The sequence below is a fragment of the Chiloscyllium plagiosum genome, unplaced genomic scaffold, assembly GCF_037043375.1.
Source record: "Chiloscyllium plagiosum isolate Xiang-an unplaced genomic scaffold, Cpla_swu_hap1 HiC_scaffold_46, whole genome shotgun sequence".
Lineage (NCBI taxonomy): Eukaryota > Metazoa > Chordata > Chondrichthyes > Orectolobiformes > Hemiscylliidae > Chiloscyllium > Chiloscyllium plagiosum.
The window spans coordinates 41,818,528-41,846,354 of record NW_028270184.1 but is presented as its reverse complement, the minus strand read 5'-3'; the positions used below and the strand labels follow the sequence as shown (position 1 = coordinate 41,846,354).

The 27,827-nt window shown below is 51.8% G+C and overlaps 1 pseudogene; it reads left to right on the top strand.

The window, feature by feature from the left end:
* The first annotated feature begins 435 nt into the window (after positions 1-435).
* Positions 436-27,827, top strand: LOC148136331 (uncharacterized; annotated as a pseudogene).

The window sequence follows — 27,827 nt, the reverse complement described above, 5'->3', positions numbered from 1 at the left end:
CCTGACTGTATCCCAGGGTGTCTCCACCACTGGTGAGTATGTCCTGCTAGTGGGTCTGGATAAAGCCAGGGATGGTGACGGGGCTTCATGAAACATTACTCATCAGGCCTGATTCTGTGAAAATGATGGTGTCAGACTGTTTCCTGACCGGGAGCGTGTTGCTGGAAAACCACAGCAGGTCAGGCAGCATCCGAGGAGCGGGAAATCGAAGTTTCGAGCATAACCATTTCATCAGGAATGAGGCTTCTGGGCCGGGCGTCTGAGAGGTAAATGGGAGGAGGGCGGAATGGAGAGAAGGCAGCTGAGAATATAAGTGGCAGATGGAGGTAGAGGTAATGGTGATAGGTCCGACAGGAGGGTAGAGCGGATAGGTGGGAAAGGCGATGAATAGTTCAAGCTGGTGGTGCAGAGTTGGAGGCTTTAGACTGGGATATGATGGGGCGAGGGGAAATGAGGAAGCCAGCGAAATCCACATTAATCCCTGTGTGGTTACATGGTGCCAGGACGGAATATGAGGCACTGTTCTTCCAGGCGTTGGGTGGTAATAGTTTTGCGACGGAGGAGGCCCAGGACCTGTATGTCCTCGGCAGATTGGGAGGGGGAGCTGAAGTGTTCAGCTACGGGTCTGTTTGGTGCAGGTATCCCAGAGATGTTCTCTGAAACAATCTGCAAGTTGGTGTGCGGCCTCCCGACGTATAGGAGAGCACAACTGGTGCAATGGATACAATCGATGACATTAGTGGAAGTACAGGTAAATTGCTGACCGATGTGGAAGGACGCTTTGGGATGACAGACAGAGGTCGGGGGAAGATTTGGGAACAGGCTTTGCACTTCTTGCGGTGGCAGGGAAAGGTGTTGGGATTGGGGTGAGGGCTGGTGTGAGGCACAGTGTGAGTCACGGAAGAAATCATCTCTCTGGAATGCTGACAGATGTGCGGAGGGAAACATATCCCTCATGGTGGGGTCTGTTATTAGGTGGTGTAAATTAGGAGGTGGTGTAAATTAGGTGGTATTAGGAGGTTGATATGGTGTATATGAAGGTTGGTGGGTGATATGTGAGGACGAGGAGGTTCTGTCCTTGTTGCATTGTGAAGGGTGGGGTTAGAGGGAGGAGCTACAGGAAGTGGAGGAGATGTGCTGGAGGGCCTGATGGACCAAGTGGGTGGGACAATTGCCGCCTTGGATGAAGAATGCCATCTGGGATTTTCTCATTTGGAATTGGATCTCCTTGGGGTAGGTGCAGTGGTGGCCGAGCAATTGGGAGTAAGGGATGTTGCTTTTACAGGAGTTAGGATCAGTAGATGTAGTACAGGTAGTTGTAGGAGTCGGTGGGTGTGCAGTAGAATTCTGTCGTTAGTCCGTCGCCAGAGATGGATATGGAAACGTCCAGGAAGAGGAGGGATGTGTCCGAGATTGTCCAAGTGAACTAGACTTCAGGGTGGAATGTGTTGGTGAAGTTGATTAACTGTTCAACCGCCGCATGGGAGCACGAGGAATCGATACAGTCACCAAGAAAATGGAAGAAAAGGTGGGGGCTGGGGGTGGATGGTGCTGATGTCGCTGGGGTAAATTCCCCGGAACATTCTATCTCCAACATTCTATAACTGACATTCCCCGGAACACTGACATTGTTTGTGAACGGCCAAACGTCAGTGAATTGAACAAACGATAAAATTCCTAGAGAAGAGATCCCGTTCCAGGGAGAAGGAAACACTCTTCAGATGTTCCCTCATGCATTTCAAGGGGTGAATACATTTAATCTGTGTTTACATTTTTCATGAAACAGGATCGACCACAATTTAGACCAAAATACAGAAATTCCTAAACTCTGTTTATCTTCAGTTACCTGGGAGAGAATCCTTCAGGACAGCAACGTTTTCACCCTCCGTATTAGGAACTGGAAAGAAGTGGTCAGTGTCTACTCTCGAGTAATTGTGTATGTGGGAATGTTTTAGAAACCATTTGTCCTTATGCATCTGTCTCTGTGTGTTTGGGGAGGGAGGGTTTCTTGTGGTTTATGTCACATTTTTGTCAGTAATTCAGATTCTCTCGTTTGTTATTTCAGCTCCAATTATTTTAATAATTCCCTGAATGCAGGGACACATTTGAAAATCTCACTGGGTCCCCAATCAAACGGGTCCCTTTGCCTCCAGGCTGATGGATAATGGGTTTGTTTCCCTTCTTCATAGTTAACGTAGTGACCATCTACGTCCTGCTTTATAAAGATTGTGGATTGTCTCCATGTGTCAGACGTTACCTGGGGGCCATGGCAGTGGCGGATCTACAAGTTATTATCCTCGACCTGATACTGAGACACATTCCCATTGTTTATGAGAAACAGTTTTATTTCCTTAGGCACTCCATCCCCGTGTGTAATATCCACGCCGTCCTGCTGAATGCAGCCACTGACTGTTCTGTCTGGTTCACCGTCACTTTCACCTTTGATCGGTTTGTGGCCATTTGTTGCCAGAAGCTGAAAAGTAAATATTGCAGTGAGAAAACGGCGGCTGTGGTTCTGGGAGCAGTGACTGTGCTGAGCTGCTTAATGAATATTTTCTGGTATTTTATGCTCTTACCTCATTATCGGCTAGGAAACATGCCCTGGTTTTGTAACGTAACAAGCACTGTTTTTTTCTCCAGTGTCTGGGCCTCAATCGATTTCCTCCATAACATTCTAACCCCGTGTGTCCAATTTTGCCCGATTCTGCTGATCAATGTTCTCACCGTCAGACACATTTTAGTGACCAGCAGAGCCCGAAAGAGATTCCGGGCTAACACTAATGGGGACGCTCAGTCTGACACTGAAATGAGAAACCGAAAAAAATCCATCATTTTACTGTATGTTATCACGGCCAATTTCATGCTGTTATGGTCCGCGTTAATGGCGTATTCTATATGGTACCGAATGTATTGGATTGGGTATCAGTCTGCAGAACTCCATCCCTTTGTGCAGGAATTGCGCTGAAGAATGTGCTGAAATCCATCAAACAATCAAATTCACTCATTCATCAATCCATCCGGGATTTTCTCATTTGAGTTCTGAGTTCCAGCGATGAAGCAGACAGTCGCTATGCTAACAGATTGAGGGCAGCGTTGGTTTGTCCATTCTTATCCCACAGTGGGGAGGGGGTGGGGGAGTCGATTACAGCGGCACATTTCAATGTTTCCAGTCGATTACAGCGGCACATTTCAACTCAGGGGCCAGTGAGAAAATACATCATCCCACTGACTGTATCCATCACTTCAATTTGTAATAAATAAAAATGTTCATTAAAAAGTGCTGAGCAGCAGAGTGACCGATGTCATTGTGTGTCTTTGTGTTGGAGAAGCTGAGCTGGAGAGAGACAGACTTAGCCCCAAGCGCTGGTCCTCAGTGAAGTGGAGGGGACTGGACCCTGAGCTGAGGAGTTGGCTTTAACCCCTTTCTGTCTTTGTTTTTATATTTGGGTCCCCCCACTCCAACCTGGCCTCCCCATTTCCTCTCCCCCTTTCTTTCTCCTAATTTCTCCCCCTCTCTCTCTCTTGCATACTCTCTTTCACTCTCCCTCTACCCCCCGCCTTTCTATCTCGCACTCAACCACCTGTTTGTCCACCGTACTCCACTCTTTTCTCTCCCCTCCCCTTCACTCTCACCCTTCTGCTGTCCCTGTCTCCCTCCCGCAACTCCGTTTCTACTACGTTTTCCTCCTTATCTAAGGTCCCACATCTCTCTAACCTCTCAACCCCCGCACATGCAGCCTCACCACCAAAACGCTAGTCTATGGTGTGCGGGAGAGGGAAAGATCAGGGAGACAGAGTGTGTCAGATAGAGAGGGAGGAAGGGAGAGGAGGGAGAGAGATGCAGTCAACGAGAAATGGGGGAAGGTGGGGAGGGAGAGAGGTAGTCAAAGAGCGAGGTCGGGAAGGGGCGAGGTACAGAGAGAGAGATGAGTGGTAGAGTGTGAGAAAGAGTGAGAGAGGCGGAGGAGAGATGGGGTGAAAGACAGAGAGTCAGATAGAGGGAGAGAGTGAGGGATGCGAGAGACAGAGAGTGGCGATACAGGGAGAGAGTGAGAGACTGGGCGAGGGAGGGGGCGAGAGAGAGAGAGACAGAGTGGGGCAGAAAAAGAGAGGAAGAGAGAGGGCGGCAACAGAGAGTGGGGTGAGGGCAAGAGAGTGAGGGGGTGAGAGAGAGGTTGAAAGGGGCGCAAGAAAGAGAAAGGTGTTGACAAGAGAGATAGAGAGGGCAAGACAGAGCGAGAGGGCGAAAGAGAGTGATTAAAAGTGGGAGGCGAGAGAAAGAGGAAGCGAGAGAGAGAGAGAGCGAGATAGAGAGAGAGAGAGTGGCCAGAGAGAGAGAGAGAGAGAGCGGCTAGATGGAGTGGGGGGAGGGAGGGGGAAAAGAGAGAGAGAGAGAGATAGAGACAGAGATGGAGACAGTGACACAGAGGTACGGAGAGAGAGAAAGGGGGCAGGAGACTGAGGGTGGAGGATGAGAGAGAGAGTGAGGCGGGCCAAACGAGAAAGTGTATGACGGGGAGAGAGAAGGCAGGGCAACAGAGAGAGTACGTGAGTGAGTCAAAGGTGGAGGGCGAAAGAGAGAGAGGGCGTCGAGAGAGAGTGAGGGCGCAAGAGGGGTTTTGAGAGGAAGGGGGGGAGAGAGGGAGAGTGAGAGAGAGAGTGCGAGAGGGGGCTGGAGACGAAAAGAGGGTCAAGAGAGGGAGGGATGAGGAAGGGATACGAGAGGAGAGAGCACGAGAGCGAGACTGAGAGGGTGAGAGAGAGGGAGAGAAATGCTGCGAGAGAGAGGGGACGGGAGAGAGAATCACAGAGAGGAAGCAATTGATGGAGAGAGGCGGTGAGCGAGAGAGAGGGTGAGGTATGAGCGAGAAAGACAGAGTTGGCGAGAGACATAGGTTGGGCTAGAGAGTGATAGAGACACAGAGAGGGTGTGAGCGAGGCGGGGGGAGAGAGAGATGGGGCAAGACAGCGATAGAGGGGTGAAAGAGAGGTTGTGAGCGAGAGAAGAGAGAGGGAGGCGAGACAGAGAGAAGGGGCGAAGATGGTGCAAGAGATAGAGGGTGAGGGCGAGAGCAAGATAGAGCGAGAGAGTTGGAGAGAGGATTAGAGAGAAAGAGAGAGAGAAAGTGCGTGAGAGCGAGAGAGTGAGAGCGAGACAGAACGACAGAGGGTGAGAGAGAGGGTGAGAGAAAGAGAGAGGGCGAGAGATGGCTAGAGTGGAAGTGATGGGGCGAGAGAGCGAGAAAGAGAGGTTGAGAGGGAGAAACAGAAGCAGGAAAAGAAAGGGCAAGAGAGAGAGAGTGATAGAGTGGGCAAGAGAGATCGCAAGAGAGAGAGATTGCGAGAGGATGCAGAGAGACAGACAGACGGGGGGGCGAGAGAGGGACAGAGAGAGGGCAAGAGAGATGGCGAGAGATAAGGGCGAGAGAGAGAGAGAGCAAAGGAGACAGTGCGCGGGGGGGAGGAGAGATGGGGGAAAAGAGGAGAGAGGGCGAGGGTGAATGTGAGAGAGATGGGGTGAGAAAGAGAGGGAGGGGTTGAGAGAGGGGCAAGAAACAGAGAGAGGATGAGACAGAGAGCGAATGTGAGACAGAGAGAGTGGGAGCGAGCGTGATAGTGAGAGGGAGGGGACAGCGAGAGGGAGAGGGTGAGCGAGAAAGCCAGAGAGGGCATGCCAGTGAGAGAGAGAGGGGCGAGTGAGAGTGAGGGGAGGAGCGAGAGAGAGCGAGAAAGCGAGTGAGGGGGCATGCAAGGAAGAGGGGGGCGTGAGCGAGAGACAAAGATGGCGACCGAGAGAGTGAAGGGGCGAGCGAGAGAGAGAGTGAGACACATATGAGACTGAGAGATATGGTGTGAGTGAGAGAGAGAGAGGAAGTGCGCGATGGAGCGAGCATGGGGGGTGGGGGGGGCGAGATACAGTGGTGGCAAACGAGAGAGATTGAGAGAGAGGGGGGTGTGAGGAAGAGAGAAAGGCTTGAGCGATTTGGGGGTTGAGGAAAAGTTACAGAGAGTGGAGCAACACGGGGGTTTGAGGGAAAGAGCAGGGTGCTGAGGAATGTTATAGAGGGGACGAGTGAGAGAGAGATGGAGTGAGATCGAGAGACAGGAGTTGAGGGAGAGTTATAGAGGTGGTGAGCGAGACAGAGAGGAGGTAAGCGAGAGTTATAGAAGGGCGAGAGAGAAAGGCTTGAGAGAGAGGGATGTTGAGGGAGAGTTATAGAGGAGTTGAGCGAGAGAGGGATAAACGAGAGAGAGGGATGGTGAAGGATCATTATAGAGGGTGCGAACGACAGAGCGGGGCGTGCGAGAGACACGGAGGTGAGCAAGAGAAGGGGAGAGGGAAGTTATAGAGGGGAAGAGGAAGAGAGAGAAAGAGTTGCTGAGTGAGTCAGCGGGGTTGGGCGAGAGAGAAAGAATGGCGACCGAGAGAGAGAATGAGTGTGTGAAAGAGAGAGGAGAAAGAGAGGGAGACTGAAAGAGAGTGAAAAACAGATTGCGCGAGACAGCAAGGGAGAGAAAGTTTGTGAGAGAGAAGGAGGTGAGACACAGGGGGCAGTGTAGAGAGAGGGGACAATAGAGGGGAGAGAGATGGAGAGAAAGTATGCAAGAGAGAGAGGTTGCGGGGGGCAAGAGAGCAAGGGTTTGGGCGTGAGTAAAGGATGGAGCGGTCAACAGCGAAAGAGCGAGTGCGAGAGACAGAAAAAGAACAAGAGAGAGAGAGACCGTGAGGGGGCGAGCGAGACAATGGATAAGAGAGAGAGGGGGCAAAAGAGAGAGGGTGTGCAGAGAGAGACAAGGTGCAATCAAGGCACAGGGTGCGCATGAGAGAGAGAGGGCGAGAGCAAAACAGAGAGAGAGTGAGAGAGATGGAGGGCGAGACCGAGATTGAGAGAGAGGAGGCAGAGAGAGAGGGTTGCGTGAGAGAGAGAGAGGAAGAGAGAAAGGCGGTTCGAGAGAATGGGCGAGAGATGGCGACAGTGAGAGAGACAAAGAGAGAGAGAGACAGAGAGAAAGTGAGAGAGAGAAGGTAAGTGAGAGGGTGCGAGAGAGGGGGGCAGAGAGAGAAAAGCGGTTCGAAAGAGAGGGAGAGAGAGATTGGGCGAGAGATGGCGAGAGAGAGAGAGACAGAGAGAGAGACGGAAAAAAAAGCGAGAGAGAGAGTGGGGGGGTAGAGAGTGAGGGGCAGAGACAGAAACAGAGACAAAGCGAGAGATAGACGATGAGAGGGGGGCGAGAGAAAGGGGCAGAGTGAGAGGGCTGAGAGTGAGAGAGTGTGCGAGAGCGAGAGAGGATGAAATGGGGCGAGAGAGAGACAGAGACAGCGAGAGAGAGTGGGCTCGAGAGTGAGAGAAGGCGTGTGCAAGAGAGACAGAGAGACAAGGGGTCAGATAGAGAGAGGGAGAAAGAGAGAGGGAGAGAGAGAGAGGCGAGCGAAGAAAGAGTTTGCAGGCGAGAGAGAGGGAGAGGAGAGAGAGCGAGAGGGAGTGGGAGAAAGACAGAAAGAGAGGGTGCGCGAGACAGAGACAGGGGGAGGGCGTCACACAGGAAGTGGGGGTGACACAGCGAGGGCAAGAGAGAGTGAGAGGGCGAGTGGGGGCGAGACAGGGAGAGAAGGCGGGAGTGACATAGAAAGGGTGAGAGAGAGAGCGCGCAAGTAGGGACGAGAGATGAAGAGAGGAGGCGAGAGAGTGAGAGAGGCTTTTGGAAAGGTGCAAAGGGACGAGGGACCGAGAGCGAGACAGAGAGAGAGAAGTTGACAGAGAGAGTGTGCGAGAGGTAGAGGGTGTGAGACAGAGAGGGTGAAAGACATGGCGAGATGGGGCTAGAGAGGAAGCGAGAAGGCAACAGAGCGAGAGAAGGTGAGGGAGAGATAGAGAGAAAGAGAGGGCGAGAGCGAGAGAGAGAGAGATGACCAGATTGAGGGTGAGGAAGAGAGGAAGAGAGAATGAGAAAGGGACAGAAAGAGAGAGGGGGCGAGAAAGAGAGAGGTCAACAGATTAGTGCGAGAGGGAGAAAGCAAGAGAGAGCAAGAGGGGGAAGAGAGAGAGAAAGACAGAGGGAGAGAGGAGGCCGTGAGGGAGAGAGACAGGGGGGCAAGAGAGAGATACTGGTATGCAGAAAGTCGGAGAGAGAGAGAGGGAGGGAGTGGGTGAGAGAAGGTTTGTGAGAGAGTGAGAGGGTCAGAGAGAGAGAAAGAGAGAGCAAAAGTGAGAGAAAGAGAGTGGGAGCGGAAGACAGAGATGACCGGGCGAACGAGAGAGACAGAGTGGGCGAGCAAGAAAGAGACAGAGGGAGCGAGTAAGAGAGTCAGAGAGAGAGGGTTTGAAGAAGAGAGATGGGGCGAGCACGAGAGAGGGAGATAGAGCGGGGGTGCGAGAGAGGGAGACGAGCGAGAGATAGAGAGACAGAGGGGCAAATGACAGAAAGAGAGAGCGAGGGACGATTGAGAGAGAGGAAATGAGAGAGGGAGGAGTGAGAGCGAGAGTGAGAGGGCAAGAGAGAGCGGGTGAGAGAGAGAAAGCGAGAGAGAGAGAGAGACAGATGGATAGTGGGCGAAAGAGCGAGAGCTAATGGACAAGGGAGAGAGATAGGAAGCAAGAGAGATAGAGGGGGTAAGACAGAGAGGAGATGAGAGTGAGAGGGGGCAAGAGAGAGGGAGAGTGGGAGAAAAAGATTGCGAGAGAGAGATGGTTGAGAGAGAGCGAGGGGGCGAGAGACAGTGAGCGAGACAGGGAGAGTGTGGTTGAGACAGAGATTGAGAGAGAGATGAAACGAGAGAGACTGGGTGAGACAGAGAGAGACAGAGTCTGTTCGAGACGCGAGGGAAAGTAAGTGCATGAGAGTGAGGGAGGGTGGAGATGATGAAGAACTAGAAGAGGGAGCAAGAGAGATGGAGAGAGGGAGGGTGAGAGGGAGAGAAAGAGGGGAGAGAAAGTGTGGAAGAGAGCGTGGATGAGAGAGGAGGTCAGAGAGAGCGAGGATGTGGGCAAGAGAAAGAGATAGAGACAGGGCAAGAGCGAGAGTGTTAGTGAGAGGGGGCAGAGAGAGGGGATGAGAGAGAGCGAGAGGGAAACAGAACGTGAGGCAGAGAGAGAGATGAGGACTCTGTGTGTGTGTGTGTAAGAGAGAGAGAGAGAGAATGGGCAAGAGATGCCGAGACACAGTGAGACAGAGAGAGAGAGAGAGAGAGAGAGAGAGAGAGAGAGAGAGAGAGAGAGAGAGCGACAGAGAGAGGGAGAGACAAAGAAAGCAAGAGAGGGAAAGAGAAGTCGAGGTGGCAAGAGACAGAGGGGGATGAAAGAGAGGGGTCGACAGAGAGCGCGTGAGAGCGGGCAAGAGCGAGAGAGAAAGGTCGACAGCGAGAGAGAAAGAGCAGGAGAGGGTGAAAGCGGGCGAGAGAGAAAGAGAGGGAGAGAGAAAGACAGCGAGACGTGAGAGGGAGATGGGGAGAGGGAAAGAGAGAGAGTGAAAGAAGGAGAGGTGGGTTCAGGGAGAGAGCGAGATAAAGAAGTGAAGAAAGAGAGAAGGGGGAGTCAGAGAGGGCGAGAGAGAGCGAGACAGAGCAAGACTGAGTGATGGACCGAGAGGGAGGCAGCGAGATAGAGAGAGAGTGAAGAAGAGAGATAGGGAGAGAGAGGGATCAAGAGAGAGAGAGAGTGAGGGAGAGAGTGTGTGAGAGAGAGGGGTGTGTGAGAGAGGGGTTAATAGAGAGGGGGTGAGAGAGATGGGGTGGGAGTGAGAAAGAGGGTTTCTGAGAGAGACGGGCTAAGAGACCGCGGGTGAGAGAGAGAGGAGCGAGAGTGAGAGAGTGAGTTACTGAGAGAGGCGAGAGAAAGATGAGGAGAGAGTTATAGAGAGGGAATGAGAGAGTGAGAGACGGCGAAGGAGAGCGAGGCAGCAAGCGTGAGGGAACGAGAGCGAGAGGAGTTGATGGAGAGTATGTAAGAGAGAGAAGAGAGCAAGAAAGACGGAGTGAGAGAGGGGGAGATCGAGAGAGGGGATGCAAAATAGAGAGTGGGGGCAAGAGAGAGGGAAGTGGGCGAGAGAAAGAGAGAGCAAGAGCGAGAGAGTGAAACTGAGAAAGGGGCAGAGAGAGAGAGGGGGACAGAGAGAGAGGGTGAGAGAGAGAGGGTGAGAGAGCAGGTAAGAGTCAGTGGGTGTGTGTGAGAGAGAAAGGGGTGAGAGAGAGTTGGAGAGGGGACAAGGTACTAGAGAGGAGGTGAGAGAGCGAAGATGTCGGCAAGAGGAAGACATAGAGATAGGGCAAGAGCGAGAATGTGAGCGAGAGAGGGAGCAGAGAAAGAGGGGATGAGAGACAGCGAGTGCGAGAGAGAGTAAGACAGAACGGGGGCAGAGAGAATGAGAGGAGGACAGTGTGTGGGAGAGAGAGTGGGATGGGCAAGAGATGGCGAGAGAGAGCGAAAGAAGCGGGGAGAGAGAGAGGAAGCGAGAGAGAGAGGAAGCGAGAGAGAGGGAGAGACAGAAAGAAAGCAAGAGAGATAGAAGGCGAGGTAACAAGAGAGAGGGGGTAATGAAAGAGAAGGGTTGAGAGAGAGAGAGCGTGAGAGAGGCAAGAGCGAGAGGGAGAGGGTGAGAGCGAGAGAGCAAGATCAGGAGAGGGTGAAAGGGGGCGAGAGAGAGAGAGAGAGAGAGAGAGAGAGAGAGAGAGAGAGAGAAGGAGTCCGAGGGAGAGAGAGTGAGATAGCGAGAGGCGAGAGGGAGATGGGGAGAGGAAGAGAGAGTGAAAGAAGGAGAGGTAGGGTTAGAGAACAAGCGAGAGAGAGAGAGAGAATGGGCTGACGAAAGTGAGAGGGGGAGGAAGTCAGAAAAGGCGAGACAAAGCAAGATGGAGCAAGAACAAGAGTGATGGACCAAGAGAGAGGCGGCGAGATAGAGAGGAGGGGGAAAGAGATTGTGAGGAATAGAGAGGGAGCAAGAGAGAGAGAGTGAGAGAGAGACGGGGACTAGAGAGGGGTGAGAGAGCGAGAGGCAGAGAGAGTGATAGAGCGACAGCAAGGGTGGCGAGGCAAAGAAAGAGGGTGCGAGAGAGGGGGGTAAGTGAGCGAGAGACAGGGAGAGACAGAGGGAGACAGAGAGAGAGCAAGAGAGAGAGAAGGGGCGAGAGAGAGGGGGATAAGAGAGGGTGAAACCAGTAGAGAGAGGAGAAGGCCGAGAGGAGGAGGCTGAGTGAGAGATATAGAGAGAGAACGAGGGAGAGAAGCAGTCGAGAGAAAGAGAGACATGGTATGACAGAGAGAGAGAGGGTTGAGAGTGAGATTGGGAGAGGGGGTAGAGGGGCCGAGAGCGAGAGGGGATAAGAGAAACGGATGAGAGAGAGCAGGAGAGAGACAGTGAGAGGGACAGCGAGAGAGGAAGAAACAGGGCGAGACAGAAAGAGGAATAGGCCGGGAGGCAGAGGCAGAGAGAGAGAGAGAGTGGGCACAATGAGCAAGGGAGAGAAAATGTGTGATAATAAGTAGTGGCGAGAGAGAGAGAGAGAGAGAGATGGGTGAGAGTCCAAGAGAGAGGGGCGAGAGAGAGCATAGGGCGTGAAAAAGAGAGAGAGAGAGGGTGCGAGAGACGGTCAACAGAGCAAGAGTGGGAGTGAGCAAGAGAGAGAGCGGGAGCGAGATTGGGTTGCGCAAGGGAGAGACGCAGAAGGGGTAAGCCCATGGTTATAGAGAGGGTTGGAAAGCGATGGGGCGAGCTCGATTGAGAGAGAGAGAGAGATGAGGCACGTGAGAGAGAGAAGAGATGGGGCGAGCGAGAGAGAGAGGGCGAGCGAGAGAGAGAAATAGATGGGGTGAGCGACAGAGAGGGAGGTTGAGCGAGAGAGAGAGAGACGGGGTGAGCAAGAGAGAACGGGGGTTGGCGAGCAAGAGATGGGAGTCGAGTGAGAGAGAGGGATTGGGTGAGCGAAATAGAGAGAGTGGGCGAGAGAGGGAGAGATGGTGTGTGCGGGAGAGAGAGGAACGAGAGAGAAAGAGGGGTGTGAGAGAGGGGTGTGAGCGAGATAGAGGGGGCATGAGGTAGAGTTATAGGGGGCGAGGGAGAGAGAGAAAGGGGGCGTGCGAGAGCGAGGAGGCGAGAACGTGAGGGAGAGGGAGGGAGAGTGAGAGAAAGGAGGCAAGTGAGAGAGAGGAGATGAGAGAGAGACGATGAGAGAGGGAATGTGGGGGCGGGCGAGACAGAGATAGAGAGTGACAGAGTGGGGGAGTGCAACATGGCAAGCGAGAGGGCGAAAGAGAGAGCAAGCAAGAGAAAGATTGTTGGTGTGTGAGAGAGAAGAAATATGGAGAGCCAGAGAGAGAACGATGGCATGTTAGAGAGAGTTAGCGAGAGAGGGAGCCAGAGAAAGAGAGGGAGCGAGAAAGTCGGTGCGAGAAAGCAAGGAAATGTGTGAGAGCGAGTGGGGTTGAGAAAAAGAGAATGGGGCGATTGAGACAGGGAAAGGGATGGGGCGAGCAAGAGAGAGAGATGCGAGCGAGTGAGAGAGAGCCAGAGATGGGGTGAGCAAGAGAGAAAACTGGGGCAAGCGATAATGGGCAGTCGAGTGAGAGAGAGGGAATGGGGTGAGTGAGAGAGAGAGTGTGTGAGAGAGTGGGAGGAGGCAAGCAAGAGAGTGAGTTTGGCGATCGAGAGAGGGGCGACAGAGAGAGGGAGCGACAGAGAGAACCAATGCAAGAGAGAGACAGAGAGAGTGTGGCAAGCGAGAGAGAGAGAGTGGTCGTAAGGGAGAGTAACAGAGGGATCGAGCAAAAGAGAGAGAGTGTTCATGAGAGAGAGGGTCGACAGACAGAGAGGGAGTCTGCCAGAGAGAGCGCGGGAAGCGAGAGATTGAGAGAAAGAGTGAGTGGGAGTGTGGAGGCCAAGCGAGACTGATATAAAGATTGGATGAGAGAGAGCAAGAGAAAGCGGGTGTGCGAGAGAGAGAGAGAGGAGGCGAGCGAGAATATGAAGGAGGGAGCAAGCAAGAGTTGGCGAGAGAGACAGGCAGCGAGTGAAAGAGAGGGAACGTTGCGAGTGAGAGAGAGAGGGGCTGAGAGACAGTGGGCTAGAGAGATTGGGCGCGAGAGAGCAAGGGAGAAAAAGTGGCTGAGAGTGAGAGTTGGCGAGACAGAGAGAGAGGGTCGAGAGAAAGAGAGAGGAGTACGACAGAGATAGACAGAGAGAGTGAGGGGGCGAGTGAGAGACAGAGCGAGATGGACCAAGCAAGAGAGAGAGAGGTGTCGAGCGAGAGAGGGAGAGAGGGGCGAGTCAGGGAATGTAGCGAGCAAGAGAGAGAATGGTGGCAAGCAAGAGAGAGAGTTGGCGAGAGAGAGGAGTTGAGAGAGAGTAAGAGCGAGAGAGAGAGTGGGTGTGAGAGAGCAAGGGAGAGAAAATGTGTGACAGAGTGTGGGGGCAAGAGAGAGAGATGTGAGAGATTGAGAGAAAAGTGGATATTGAGGAAAGGGTGCGAAAGAAAAACAGAGAGAAAAACAGAGAGAGGGGGCGAGACAGAGAACGAGAGAGAGAAGGGGTGATCATGAGCTATGGTGGAGTCGAGCAAGAGAGAGGGCGCGAGCAAGAGAGAAAGTGACAGATCTGCGACGATGAAGAGAGAAAGCATTGGTAAGCGAGAGAGGGGAGTCGAGTGAGTGAGAGGGAATGGTGAGAGGGAGAGAGAGAAGGTGATAGAAAGATTGGTTCCAAGAGAGAGAGGATGAGCGAGAGAGAGAGAGAGGAGGTGAGGGAGATTTTACGCGAGCAAGATAGAGAGAGAAAGGGGCGAGCGAGAGAGAGGGGGCGTGCAAGAGGGAGAGAAATAGGGAGAGGGGTGAGCAAGAGAGAGATGCCGCGAGAGAGAGGGGTGCGATAGACAGAGAAGGTGAGAGAAAGGTCAAGAGGAGGAGAGAGCGAGAGGGAGAAAGAGTCTGAGAGAGGGAGAGGGAGAGAGAAAGAGAGAGCATGAGGGAGAGAGTGGGGGTTAGAGAAAGTTGGAGAGGAGCCGAGCAAGAGAGAGGGGTGGAGTGAGAAAGAGAGAGAGAGGCGAGAGGTCAAGAGAGAGGGGCGAGAGAGAAGGGCACGAAAAAGAATGAGAGTGAGGGGGTAAGAGAGATGGTGCAAGAGAGAGTGAGGGGGCATGGGAGAGAGAATGGGCACGAAAGTAGGGGCAAGAGAAAGAGAGAGGAGACGAGAGAAAGTGAGCAAGCGAGAGAGGGTACACGACAGGGAGGGTGTGAAAGAGAGAGTGGGGTGTGCAAGAGTGAGAGAAAGCGAGGGGTGAGCAAGAGAGAGAGGGCACGAGAGAAAGAGGGTGCAAGAGCGAGAGAGAGAGAGAAGAATGAGAGAAACAGGGTGCAAGAGAGAGGGTGAAAGAGGGGGAAGAGGAGATGAGAGCGAGCGAGCGAGAGAGAATCCGAAAGAGAGAGGGGAAGAGTCGGTACGAGAGAGAGCTCGAGATAGGGGGCAAGCGAGAGAGATGGGCGGAGCGAGAGAGCGAGGGGTGCATGTGAATAAAAGAGAGAGAGACGAACGAGAGGAAGAAAGAGGTGCAAACAAGAGTGGGAGAGTTGGGGACGGAGAGAGGGTGAGAGAGAGGGGGTGAGAAGGAGTGAGAGAGAAATAGAGAGAGAGAGGAGAAACCGAGAGGGAGAAGAGAGAGAGAAGGGAGCGAAAGAGAGACAGAGTGAGAAGATGAGAAAGAGAGTGGGCGCGAGACCAATACATAGTGGCAAGAGAGTGAGAGGGTGCAAGAGAAAGAGAGGGGGTGAGAGATAGCGATCAGGGGAGGGAGAGAGAGAAAGAGAGGAAGGAAGCAAGAGGGAGAGGAAGAGATCCAGGAGATGAGCAAGAGAGAGAGAGGGTGCAAAAGAGAGAGACAGAGAGATTAGAGAAGCAGAGAAATGAGAGAGAGAGTGTGTGAGTACGAGAGTGATAGTGGGCGACAGAGAGTGGGTGCGAGAAAGAGATACAAAGAGGGCGAGCGAGAGAGAGAGAGGGAGGGAGGGAGAGTTGAGAGGAGGTGAACAAGCGAGAGCGAGGGAGTGCGCGAGGGAAAGAAAGAGAGAGAGAGGGTGAGCAAGGAAAGAGAGGGCGCAAGAGAGAGAATTTTAACAGAGAGAGAAAAAGATATGAGAGAGAGGATGAGAGATAGGGGAAGAGGAGGTGAGAACAAGAGAGCGAGGAAGTCCGAGAGAGAGAGCATGAGAGCAAGAGGGAGAGAGTCAAGGCGAAAGTGAGTGAGAGGATGAAGTGAGAGAGAGTTGTGAGCAAGGGAGGGGGGGGGGGCATGCAAGAGGGAGAGAAAGAGAGAGGGATTGACCAAGAGAGAGAGAGGGCACGCAGAGACAGAGAATTTGAGAGAGCCGGATATGAAAGAGAGTGAGAGAGAAAGAAAGACGAGGCGAGGTGAGAAAGACAGAGGGAGTCAGCGAGAGAGAGGATGAATGAGAGCTAGAGAGAAGGAGTGAGCGAAATAGAGGGGTGGAGCGAGATAGACAGAGATGACAGAGAGGGAGAAAGAAGATGTAAGAAAGAGAGACAGAGAGAGGGAATGAGCACGAGAGAGATAATGTGGCGAGCGAGAGAGAGTGATCGAGATAGAGTGGGCGAGACAGAGTGTGTGTGTGAGTGAGAGAGTGGGCGAGAGAGAGGGGGTGTGTGTGTGAGAGAGAGAGAGCAAGAGAGGGGACAAGCCAGAGCTAAATAGAGGGGGCGAGTGAGCAAGATAGGCGGAGCGAGAGAGGGTGTATGCGAGTAAGGAAGAGACAAGTGAGTGGGAGAAAACGGGGACAAACAAGAAAGAAAGAGTTAGAGAGCAAGAGAGAGAAGGAATGTGGAGAGCGAGAGAGAGAAAAGTGGCAGTCGAGAGAGTGGGTGAGAGATGGGGTGAGAAAGTGTGAGAGAGAGTGGTGGCGTGGGGGAGAGCTAGAGACAGGGGGCATGCGAGAGAAATGGGTGAAGTGTGAGAGAGAAAGGGGGCATGCGAGCGAGAGAGAGAGACGAGTGAGAGGAAGAAAGAGGGGCAAGCAAGAGAGACAGTTAAGGAGCGAGAGACAGAGATAGAGCGAGAGAGAAAGAGGGAATGTGGCGAGTGAGAGGTAGAAAGTTGGTAAGCGAAAGAGATAGTGGGCGAGTGAGAGGGGGTGAGAGAGAAATCGCGACAGAGGGGGCGTGAGTGGGCAAGGGAGGGAAAGTTTGAGAGAGAGAGTGGGGGTGAGAGAGTGAGAGAGAGGGGTGAGACGGATAAGAGAGAGGTAAGGGCGCGAAAGGTGCAGAGAAAGAGTTGGGGACGTGAGAGAGGGGGGCGTGCAGGAGGGAGAGAAAGAGAGAGGAGTGAGGAAGAGAGAGAGTGAGAGAGACGGATAGAGTGAGAGAGAGCAGTGGAGCGAGGGAGAGTGAGGGGTTGGCAAGAGATAGAGACAAGTGATACGAAGTAAGAGGGGAGGCTAAAGAGAGAGAGTTAGGGGGCGAGAGAGAGAGAGGGAGCGAGTGGGAGAGGGAATATGGCGAGTGAGAGAGAAAAAAGTGGCAAGAGAGAGATAGTGGGCGAGAGAGAGGGTTGAGAGAGAGAAAGTGGGAGAGAGTGGCCATGAGAGAGTAAGGGAGAGAAATTGCATAAGAGCGAGTGAGGGCGAGACAGTGAGAGAAAGAGAGAGGCGAGAGTGACGACAGTCCAAGAGAGTGGGGGGAGAGAGAGAAAAGGGGGGAGAGAGAGAAAAGAGCGCGAGAGAGACAGAGATTGTTTTGAGAGAGAGTGAGGGGGACTGTGAAGGTGAGAGCGAGAAAGTGTGGGCGTGAGACAGAGAGAGTGGAGACAGGAAAGAGGGGCGAGAGAGAAATTGTGCAAGAGTGGGTACGAGAGACAGTGGGCGAAAGTGAGAGGGCAAGTGGGAAGGGAGAAATGGTGAGCGAGATTTAGAGAGGGTGTGTGTGTGTGAGAGAGAGCGCTAGCGAGGGAGAGAGAGAGAGAGAAGCCAAGCGAGAGAGAGATAGAGAGATGTGGCGAGCAAGACAGAGGGAAAGAACTGGCGAGTGAAAGAGAGGAGTCGAGCGAGAGAGAGGGAAAGGGGTGAGCAAGAAAGAGAGTAGGAGAGAAAGAGTGGGTGCAATAGAGAGAGAGGGCAAGAGAGTAAGAGGAGGTGTGAGACCGAGAACAGAACGAGAGAACGTTGGACACGTGAGAGAAAGAGTGAGATGGACTGAGCAAGAGAGACAGAGATTTGGCGAGCAAGTGAGGGGGTGGAGCGAGCTGGAAAGAATGTGGTGAGCGAGACAGAGAGTGTGTCGAGAGAAAGAGTTGCTGCAAGAGAGAGCAGAGTGAGAGAGATGGAGTTATCAAGCGAGAGGGAGTCGAGCGAGAGAGAGAGACAGTAGGCAAGAGAAAGAGTGGGGTGTGAGAGAGAGAGTTGGCGAGGGAGAGAGCAGTGTCGAGCGAGAGAGAGAGGAAAGGGGTGGGACGGAGAGAGAGTAAGCAAGACAAACACTGAGCGTGTGAGAGAGAGAGAAAGAGGGGATTCGAGCGAAAAAGAGGGAATGGAGAGACAGAGAGAGATAGTAGGAAGAAGTATGAGGCGCAAGAAAGAGAGGAGCGAGCAAGACAGGAGGGCCGAGTGAGAGAGACAGGGGCAAGCAAGAGAGAGAGAGCGGTCGAAAGAGAAATTGGGAGGAGAGAGAGTGTGATAGTGAGGGACGTGAGAGAGAGGAATACAGAGAGAGAGGGCGCGAGCGTGAGTGTTACGGAGTGGACAAGTGTTTGGGGAGTGAGAGAGACAGGACAAGATAGAGTAAGGAAGCGAGAGATAGAGGGGCGGGAGAGAGATAGATTGCAGACGAGTGAGAGCGAGGGAGGGGGCGAGAGGGAGGAGACAGAGAGGAAGTGCGTTAGAGAGAGAGTGAGAAAAGGAGAGAGGGCGAGAGAGAGAGCACGAGACGCTGCCAGAAAGGAACAGATGGGGCGACAGAGTGAGAGAGCGGGGGAGGGGAGTTTGAGAGAGAGAGAAAGCAAGCTTGACAGAGAGACAGAGAAGCCGAAAGATAGAGTGAGAGAGTGGACACTAGCGATAAAAGGGGAAAGGGACGAGTGAGAGAGAGGGAATAGTGTGGGCATGGGAGAGTGGGTGAGCGAAAAGTAGAGTGGCAATTGAGAGAGGACAATGAGAGGGAGAGGGGCAAGCGAGAGAGTAAGGAAGAGAGAGAAAGAGCGAGAGAGAGGAAAGGGAGAGAATGATTGCAGACGAGAGAGAACGGCGGAGCGAGAAGCACGAGACAGAGAGAGTGAGACAGAGAGAAGTGTTAAAGAGACAGTGAGAAAAGGAGAGAGGGCGAGAGAGAGAGCGCGAGAGGGTGCTAGAAAGGAAGAGAGGGGGAGACACAGAAAGACAACGAGAGAGAAGGTGCGAGAGCGAAAGACCGAGAATGAGGGGGCGGGGGAGGGAGAGTGAAAGAGAGATATAGAAGGGGCGAGAGAGGGAGATAAAGACAGGAGGGACGAGAGACAGACAGAGTGCGTCAGAGCGAGAGGGTGAGAGAGGGGGGCGAGAGAGAATGAGGGCAAGAGAGAGAGATAAAGAGAGAAGAAATGAGAGAGAGACAGTGTGAGAGAGAGAGGGTGAGAGTGGTCTAGAGATGAAGAGAGGTCTCGAGGGAGACAGCTAGGCAGGGGAGTGAGAGGGGGTGAGAGTGTGGTAAAGAGGGGAGGGATGAGAGAGAGACAGAGCGAGAGAATGAAGGGTGATAGAGAGCGACAGAACGAAGAGAGACAGAGACAGGGTGCGAGAGAGTGGGGGCGAGAGAGATAGAGGGCAAGAGTGGGCTGAAGAGGAAGAGAGGGGTCAGAAGACTCAGAAAGAGAGGGTGTGCAAGAGACAGAGAGAAGGACTGAGAGGTAGAGGGTGACGGGACAAGACAGGGGGCGACGGAGTAAGAGAGGGGAGAGAGAGAGAGAGAGCAAGGGAGAGCAGAGTGTGGGGCCAAACGAGACCGTGAGAGAGAGGGTGCGACCGAGAGAGGGAGAGCAAACGAGTGAGAGAGAGGGGAAGGGGTACAAACGAGGGAGGGAGAGCAAACGAGCAAGAGAAAGAGAGAGAGAGAGAAAGAAGGCAAGGGGGATGCGGTGAGAGACACAGAGAGAGAGAACAGGGGTGAGCAAATAAGAGAGAGAGAGGTGGCAACGACAGAGAGAGATGAGTTGTGTGAAAGAGTGGGCGCAAGAATGAGATGGAGAGAGCCAGGGTGGGCGAGAGGGAGAGAGAAGGACAGAAGTAAGGAGAGGGAGAGAAATGGTGTGTGCATGAGAGAGAGGGAGGGTGTGAGAGAGAGACAGAAGGAGAGAGAAGGCAAGCGAGAGAGAGAATGAAAGACAGAGAGTAAGGGGTGAGCGAGGGGCTGAGAGAGCGAGAGAAAGCTAAGTGAGAGAGAGGAGAGCGTGGCGCGACTGAGAGGTAGAGAGAGCAAGCGAGAGAGGAGGATAGAGAATGGGAGTGAGTGAAAGGGGGTGAGAGAGAGTGGGTGAGGCAAGGGAGAGAGAGCGTGTAGGACAGTGAGAGAGAGAGAACGATAGAGAGAGGGCGAGTGTGAGATAGAGCAAAAGAGTCAGTGACAGTGCGTGCGTGAAACCGAGAGCGAGAACGAGAAGACAGAAAGTGATAGAGAGAGGGTGAGAGAGAGAGAGAAGGCAAGAGAGAGAGAGATAGCGGGGCGTGAGAGAGAAAGAGGCACGAGGATAAAGATAGCGAGAGGGGATGGCGATAGAGAGAGAAGGTGTCAGCGAGCGCACGATAGAGAGGGGTGAGCGACAGAGAGAGATGAGGCAAACGAGAGAGGCAGGGTCAAGCGAGAGAGAGAAAGAGAGAAAGGGGGAGGGAAAGGGAGAGGGAGATGGAGAGAAAGGTTGAGAGACACAGAGACAGAGAGAGTAGGCAAGTGTAAGAGAGATGGGTTCGAGTGAGAAAAAGAAAGGGAGTTGAGAGAGGGGGAGATCGAGGAGGCGAGGAAGTGAGAGAGGGAGAGAGAGAAAGGGTGTACGAGAAAGTGACAGCATGCGAGAGAGCGTTCAAGAAAGGGTGGAGGCAAGAGACATACAAAGAATGAGGAAGAGAGAGCGAGAGAGAGAGTGAGAGCAAGACAGAGAGAGGGAGAGAGATAAGGTGAGAGGGGGAGAGAGAGGGCGGGAAAGAGGTAGCGAGAGAGAGACAGGATGACAGAGAGTGGGGGCGAGATTGAGAAGGAACGCGAGAGTGAGAGAGTGCAAGAGACAGATAGACGTAACGAGAGAGAAGGCAAGACCGAGATAGCATGCGAGAGACGGTGCGAGAAAGAGGGCAAGAGTGAGAGAGAGAGGGGGCGAGAGCGAGATAGAGCCGGAGAGTGTGCGAGAGAGCGAGAGCGAGAGTGAAAGCGAGACCAAGACCAAGAGTGAGAGAGGGGGCGAATGAGAAATGGAGAGGATTTGAGAGACAGAGAGAGAGAGAGAGACAAAGAGAGAGGAGGCAAGAGAGGGGGAGAGAGAGAAAGCGGGGCCTGAGAGAGAAAGAGAGCATGGAGAGAGATCGACAGACAGGCGTGGGCAGAGAGAGAGGAGGCCAGCGAGAGGGAGTGGGTGCACAAGAGAGAGAGATGAGACAAGCGACGGAGAGAGAAAGGGAGAGAGGGGATGACCGAGAGAGAATGGGCTAGAGAGAAATGTGAATAGAAATGGCGTGAGAGTGAGGCAGAGAGGGAGTCGGCAAGTTTGGAAGAAAGACGGGTGAACGGGAGAGAGGGAGCGTTGAGTGAGGAAAACAGACTGGGGGCGAATTAGAGAGATGGGGCCGTCGAGAGAGAGAGAGGGGGATGAGAAACTGAGAGAGAGAGAGTGGGAGAGAAATCGTGTAAGAGAGAGATGGGATGTGAGACAGAGGGAGACAGTGTTCATGAGAGACAGAGAGAGGGAGACAGCATGAGAGAGAGAGTCAGCGTGAGAGAGAGAGTCAGCGTGAGAGCGCGAACGTATTGGCGAGTGAGAGAGAGATAGACAGCAAGACTGAGAGTGAGAGCGAGAGTGAGAGATAGAGACAGAGCGAGACCAAGTCAGAGAGCAAGACAACATGTGTCCAACAGAGAGAAAGAGAGACAGAGGGTGACAGAGAGAGAGGGGGGCGATAGAGAGAGGGGGCACAAGAGAGGTAGCGAGAAAGGAAGAATGAGTGAGAGAAAGACAGTGGCAAGAGAGTCGACGAGAGAGACAGAGAAGGGTCAAGACAGCGGGCGAGAAAGAGAGAAATGGGTGGAGAGGGCTGCGAGGCAGAGTAAGTGTTGGCAAGAGTGTAGTCGAGAGACCAGTAAAGAGAGTGAGACAGAGAGGTCACGAGTGAGAGAAGAAATGCGAGAGGGTGCAACAGAGAGATACAGGGAATGAGAGAGGGGGCAAGAGAGGTAGAGAGAGAGGGGCGAGAGAGAGAGGGTTGAGAGAGGGAGAGTTGGCAGGAGCGCGTGCGAGGAAGAGAGAGAGAGTGAGGGGGAGAGAGGGGCGAAAAAGAGTGAGAGCTGACAAGAAAGTGGGCAATAAGACAAAGAGAGATGGAGCAAGTGAGAGAGGGGTTGAGCGAGAAAGAGAGAGAGACTAGTGAGAGGGGGAGCGCGAGATGGAGAGAAAGTGTGCGAGAGAGAGAGCCAGAGAGAGATGGTAAACAAGTATGTGAGAGAGAGGGCGCGAGCAGGAGAGCGGAAGGAGGTCGAGTGATATATACAGAGAGGGAGGTAGTGAGAGAAAGGGGTGAGAAACTGAGAGAGGGAGGGAGAGAGAAGGTTTAAGAGAGAGGGGTGTGATACAGGGAGAGAGAAAGGAAGAGAGAGAGGGTGACCGAGTGTTAGAGTGAGAGCGAGAGAGGGAAAGAGAGACAGAGAGAAAGCGAGACAGAGCGAGCGAGACATGGTATCCAAACTGAAACCGAGGGGTAGAGAGAGGAGGCAAGAGAGAAAGAGAGAGAATAAGGCACGAGGGAGAAAGAGAGAGAGGGCCAGATAGAGAGAGCTGGCGAGCAACAGAGATTTAGAAGGGTCGAGCGAAAAAGCGAGAGAGGGTCAAGAAAGAGAGAGAGGGAGACGGGGACAAGAGAGAGAAGGAGGGAGAGAAAGGGTCCGAGAGAGAGAAGGAAGGCGAGAGAGAGATTGAAACAGAAACAGTGAGGGAGACAGAGTCATGGGGAGAGCGAGAGAGAGAGAGAGAAAGGGTACAGGAGACCGGAGTGAGAAAGAGAATGAAGGAGGGAAGATCGAGAGAGGGTGTGAGAGAGCGAAAGACATTCAGAGAGAGAAGAGACCGAGAGAAAATGAGGGAGGCCAGAGAGAGGGGTGCGAGAGATGGTGAAAAGAGAGATAGAGCAAGAGAGAGAGACGGAAGCGAGAAAGACAATGAGGGAGCCACCAGAAAGACAGGGTGCGAGAGATGGTGCGAGAGAGAGAGGGTGGGAGAGATGGTGTGAAAGAGAGAGAGCGAACGCGAGAGCAAGTTTGAGCAGGAGAGCGGGCAAGTGAGCAAGAGCGAGACCAAGGTCAAGAACGGCAGAGAGCGGGCAAGTGACAGAGAGCGAGACAAAGACAGAAACGGAGAGTGCAAGAGACAGAGAGAGAGAGATGAGGTGAGGGAGAAAGAGACAGCGGGGTGCGAGAGAAAGGGGTGGCAAGAGGTAGAGCAGAGGCGAATGAGCGAGAGAAGAGATGATCCAGAGAGAAAGAGAGAGTGGGTCGAGTGAAAGAGAGCGAAAGATAGAGTTTGAGCGAGAGGGGAGAGAGCCTGACGGAGAGAAAGGGCGTGCACGAGAGAGAGAGAGACAGAGAGAGTAGACAAGTCTGAGAGAGAGGTTTGAGCGAGAGGGGGCAATTAAGAGAGAGAGGTAACAAGAAATTGAGATGAGGAGAGAGAGCAAGGGTGTAAGGGAGAATGGACGAGAGAGAGGGCGAGAGAGGGTGAGAGAGAGAGTGGGGGCAACGGTGAGTCATAGAAATGAGACACAAGAGTGAGAGATGGGGCGAGTGACAGAGAGGGGTTCGAGAGTGAGACAGAGGTGGCAGAGAAAGAGAGAAAAAGATAGTGAGGACGTGTGAGAGAGGGAGAGAGAGAGAGAGTTGCTCTCTATATAATCCATCCTGAATCCTTTGGTTAGATTCCAGTCTGTAACTAAGAACATAGGAACTAGGAGCAGGAGTAGGCCATCTGGCTCTTAGAGCCTGCTCGACAATGCAATAAGATCATGGCTGAGTGAGGGGGAGATAGAGGGGTGAGAGTGAAGGTGGAAGAAAGAGAGAGAGGACGAGAGAGAGGGGGAATGCGAGAGAGAGTTAGCGAGAGAGAGGGCGAGAGGGAGAGCGAGAGTGAGAGGGGGGCAGGAGAGAGAGGTTTGCCTATATACAAACTGTTCTTGTCCGATTCGAGAGAGAGAGATTGAGAGAGAGAAAGAGCGAACGAGGGCGAGAGCGAGATAGAATGGGAGAGTGGGTGAGAGAGCGAGAACGAGACCAAGACCAAGAGCGGCAGAGAGGGGACGAGAGAGAGAGAGAGAGAGAGAGAGAGAGAGAGAGTGATGGTGAGCCAGAGAGAGGGGATGAGAGAGAGAGAGAGGGGAGGCAAGTGAGCGCGTTGGTGTGAGAGACTGTGTGTGAGAGAGACGGCAAGATGGAGTGAGAGAGAGAGGGAGCGAGAGAGTGAGGAAGGCAAGAGAGAGAGGGCGAGAGAGAGAAAGCGAGAGAGAGAATTAATCGATATAAAAACGATCCTGAAACCATTGATTAGATTCCAGTCTGTAACTAAGAACATAGGAACTAGGAGCAGGAGTTGGCCATCTGGCTCCTGGAGCATTCTCCACCATGCAATAAGATCATGGTTGAGAGCGGGGAGAGAGAGAGGGTGAGAGAGAGAGAGTGCGTAAGAGAGGGAGAGGGAGAGAGAGGTAGGGCGACAGAGAGAGAGGGAGAAGGAAATAGAGAGTGTCTGAGAGAGGCGGCGAGTGACAGAGAGAGAGAGAGAATTAATGTATATATAAAGGGCCTGGAATCCTTTGGTTAGAATCCAGTCTGTAACTAAGAATGTAGGTCTAGGAGCAGTAGTAGTCAATCTGGATCCTGGAGCCTGCTCCAACATGCAATAAGATCATGGTGAAGTGACGGAAAGAGAGAGAGCGAGAGAGAGAGAGTGCGAGAGGGTGTGTGTGTGTGTGTGTGTGTGTGTGTGTGTGTGTGTGTGTGTGTGTGTGTGTGTGTGTGTGTGTGTGTGTGTGTGTGTGTGTGTGTGTGTGTGTGTGTGTGTGTGTGAAAGAGAGAGAGAGAGAGAGAGAGAGAGAGAGAATCGCATGGCAAGATACTCTTACATGGAGAGGAGCAACTATTCCAAGCACTAAGACCCCACCAATTCTCACTACCACTCACCTTTGTCTAACACATAGGGGAATTCATTTTTTTCCAACTATTAAAGTCGAATGATCATAAACTATTCATAATCTGAATCATCCTGCTGGCTGCGTTTCTTCCCCATATTAAAGCGGCGATGTCTCTCTGATGGCAGAAGGGAATGGAAAGAGTTAACTTCAATCTCATCTTCAGTCATTGAGTCGTCGAACTTTAGGAACTACTCGGTGGCAACAGAAGCAGAGTCTGGAGAGACAATAAATGAATTACATTGTTCTTTATCATTTCCCGTTTCTCACTGAAGAATTCAGAAGTTGATCTTGAAGTTAAGAGGTGAGATAGAGTCCTTGGATTAATTATCTGCTCAAGGAGCTGAAAATGTGTTGCTGGAAAAGCGCAGCAGGTCAGGCAGCATCCAGGGAACAGGAGAATCGACGTTTCGGGCATAAGCCCTTCTTCAGGAATCTCCAGATAACTTAAAATGAAGAGAATTGATCATGAAAATAAATTGACAAAAAACTAAACATGAACAGCAAAAGTTTCAGTGGGTGCATAAAAAGTGAGTAGCTAAAGTGAACATCGACCCCTTGGAAGTTCTGACTCAGAAATTGATAATGGGTACAGGGCAACAGCAGACAATTTAAACCGATATTTTACATTCCGAAAGAGGATACCGTTATCATTCCAAAGATGGTAAATAAGCAAGGTAATCAAGGGAGGAAAAATGCTAGAACAGTCTTTATCACAAGGGACAAAGGAATGACAAACTAATAGGGCTAAAGGCAGACAGGACCTAATGGCCTGGATCAAACATTTTTAAGGTAACTGGCTGAAGAGATATTGGAGGCATCAATTAAAATATTGCAGAATCACTGGATACATGGAGCATCCAGTGGAGCATCCAGCGCCAGTTCAAGAAGGGAAGGGAGACAGAATTCAGGAAACTACAGTCTAGTTTGTTTAATATATCTTTTGGTAAAACGGCAGAGTCGACTATAAAGGAAGAAATAACAAGATATTTTAAAAAAGCTTGTCATTAACATGGTATAGATTAGATTAGATTACTTTACAGTGTGGAAACAGGCCCTTCGGCCCAACAAGTCCACACCGCCACGCCGAAGCGCAACCCACCCATACCCCTACATTTACCCCTTACCTTACACTACCGGCAATTTAGCATGGCCAATTCACCTGACCTGCACATCTTTGGAGTGTGGGAGGAAACCGGAGCACCCGGAGGAAACCCACACAGACACGGAGAGAACGTGCAAACTCCACACAGTAAGTCGCCGGAGGCGGGAATTGAACCCGGGTCTCTGGCGCTGTGAGGCAGCAATGCTAACCACTGTGCCACCATGCCGCCCACCGTGCCGTATTCTGGGTTTTGTGAAAGTGAAGCCATATTTGACAAATTTGTGAGAGTTCTTTGAGGAGATAACAAGTAGGGCTGATAAATGGAAATCCAATGGTGTTCTGTATATGGATTGTAGAAATGCATTTGATAAGATGCTACATAAATGTTAATTGCATAAGGAAAGATCTCACTGTATCGGGGGTAATGTATTAGAATAGACTGAGGATTGGTTACCCACACTGGCTGTTGCTGAGGCCTCTCTTCGAGGACTATATACAACGTAAGCTCCCATATTTAAGAAAGGATAAACTGGCATTGGAGGTTCAATTAGCTGCTTCGAGGATGAACAGGTTGACCTATCATGAGTAGATAGATTTTGTCCCTTACTCTTGTAATGATGGATATCAGCAAATGCAAGAAGCACTGCACACGCTCCAGCCAACAATTGCTCCTGGTGATTGATGTCAGCGCGGACCATTGAAAGGACAGTGGGCGGAGGTGGAGGACCTGGTGGGGAGGTTGCTCCTCCAACCAATCAGAGTTTATGATGGGCGGAACTAAACTAAACCACGTGATCATCATCACCCGTGGAACAGATTCGCTCAAATGAATGCACGGGAATATATGTAGCGTAAAGGTCTGGTAAGGAAGAAATAAACAGCAGGAAACGGGATAAAAACTGTGTTGCTATGAGCGGAGAGGTTTTACAAACATATTGCGCATGTTGGAAAACGCAAATTTGAACGTCCCAGTACCGTGTTTGCAATAAACGGGGAATCGCCTCAGCGTGGCTGCAGGCCTGAGTGAGTGCCATTATCTTTATTCGCGGCAACGATTCACTGGACACATGCGCGGCCGCTACCTTTATAGGGGGTAAGGTTCAGCCAGACGTATGGGCAGCCTTCCCTGGTCGAGAGTCATAGGGTAGGATTTGCACAGAGCCAGTCAAATGAATGCTTAGTTAAGGATTTGTTTCGTCATTCATTTGAATGATTTGGATGCCAACATCGGAGGGATAGTTAATGAATTTGCAGGTGAGCTAAAATTGTAGGTATTGTGGATAGCAAAGAAGGCTACTTCAGAGAACAATGGGATATTGATCAGATGTGGTTTAATTTAGATAAATGTTACGTGCTGCATTTTGGATAGGCAAATCAGGGCAGTACTTATATACTTAAAGGTAAGGTCCTGGAGAGTCTTGCGGAACAAAGAGACCTTGGAGTGCAGGTTCACAGCTCTTTGCAAGTCGAGTCGCAGGTAGATAGGATAGTGAAGTAGGTGTTCAGTATGTTTTCCTTTTTGGTCAGAGCATTGAATATAGGAGTTGGGAGGTCTTGTTGCTGCTATAAAGGGCATTGTTTCGGCCACTTTTGGAATATTATGTGCAATTCTGGCTTCCCATTTTCAGAAGGTTGCTGTGAATCTTGAAAGGTTTCAGAAAAGATTTACAAGGATGTTGCCAGGGTTGGAGGAATTGAGCTACAGGGAGAGACATAAAAGGCGGGGGCTGTTTTCCTTTGAGTGCCATAGGCTGAGCGGTGATGTTAGAAAGATTTTTAAATTCATGAGGGGCATGGATAGGGTAAATAGACAAGGTGTATTCCCTGGAGTGGAGGTGTCCAGAAGTGGAGGGCATTGGGTTAGGGTGAAAGTGGAAATAATCAAAGGGACCTGAAGGGCAACTCTTTCATGCATTGAGTGGAATGAGCTGCCAGAGGAAGTGGTGGGGGCTGGTACAATTAAAACATATAAAAGGCATCTAAGAGGAAGCATTTACAGTGATATGGGGCAAGTGCTGGAAAATGGAAATAGATTAAGTTGGGATATCTGGTTGGCATGGATGAGTTGGGCGGAAGGGTCTGTTTGGTGCTATGCATCTCTATCATTATGGAATTAAAACAGCTAATAGTGCTTTGATTCACCTCTGGGCTCCCTAATAATTTTCTTAATAGATAGCTTCCTCGTTCGCGAACAATGTGTATATTTTTGACATGTTTAGTATTTTACGATTACTTTTACAGACCATTTTGTAAATGAATTTTTCACTTGCGCCCAGCCCCTGACCATGTGCTGCTCTGAGAAAGTCAACAGTCTAAAAACTTGTCTTTAA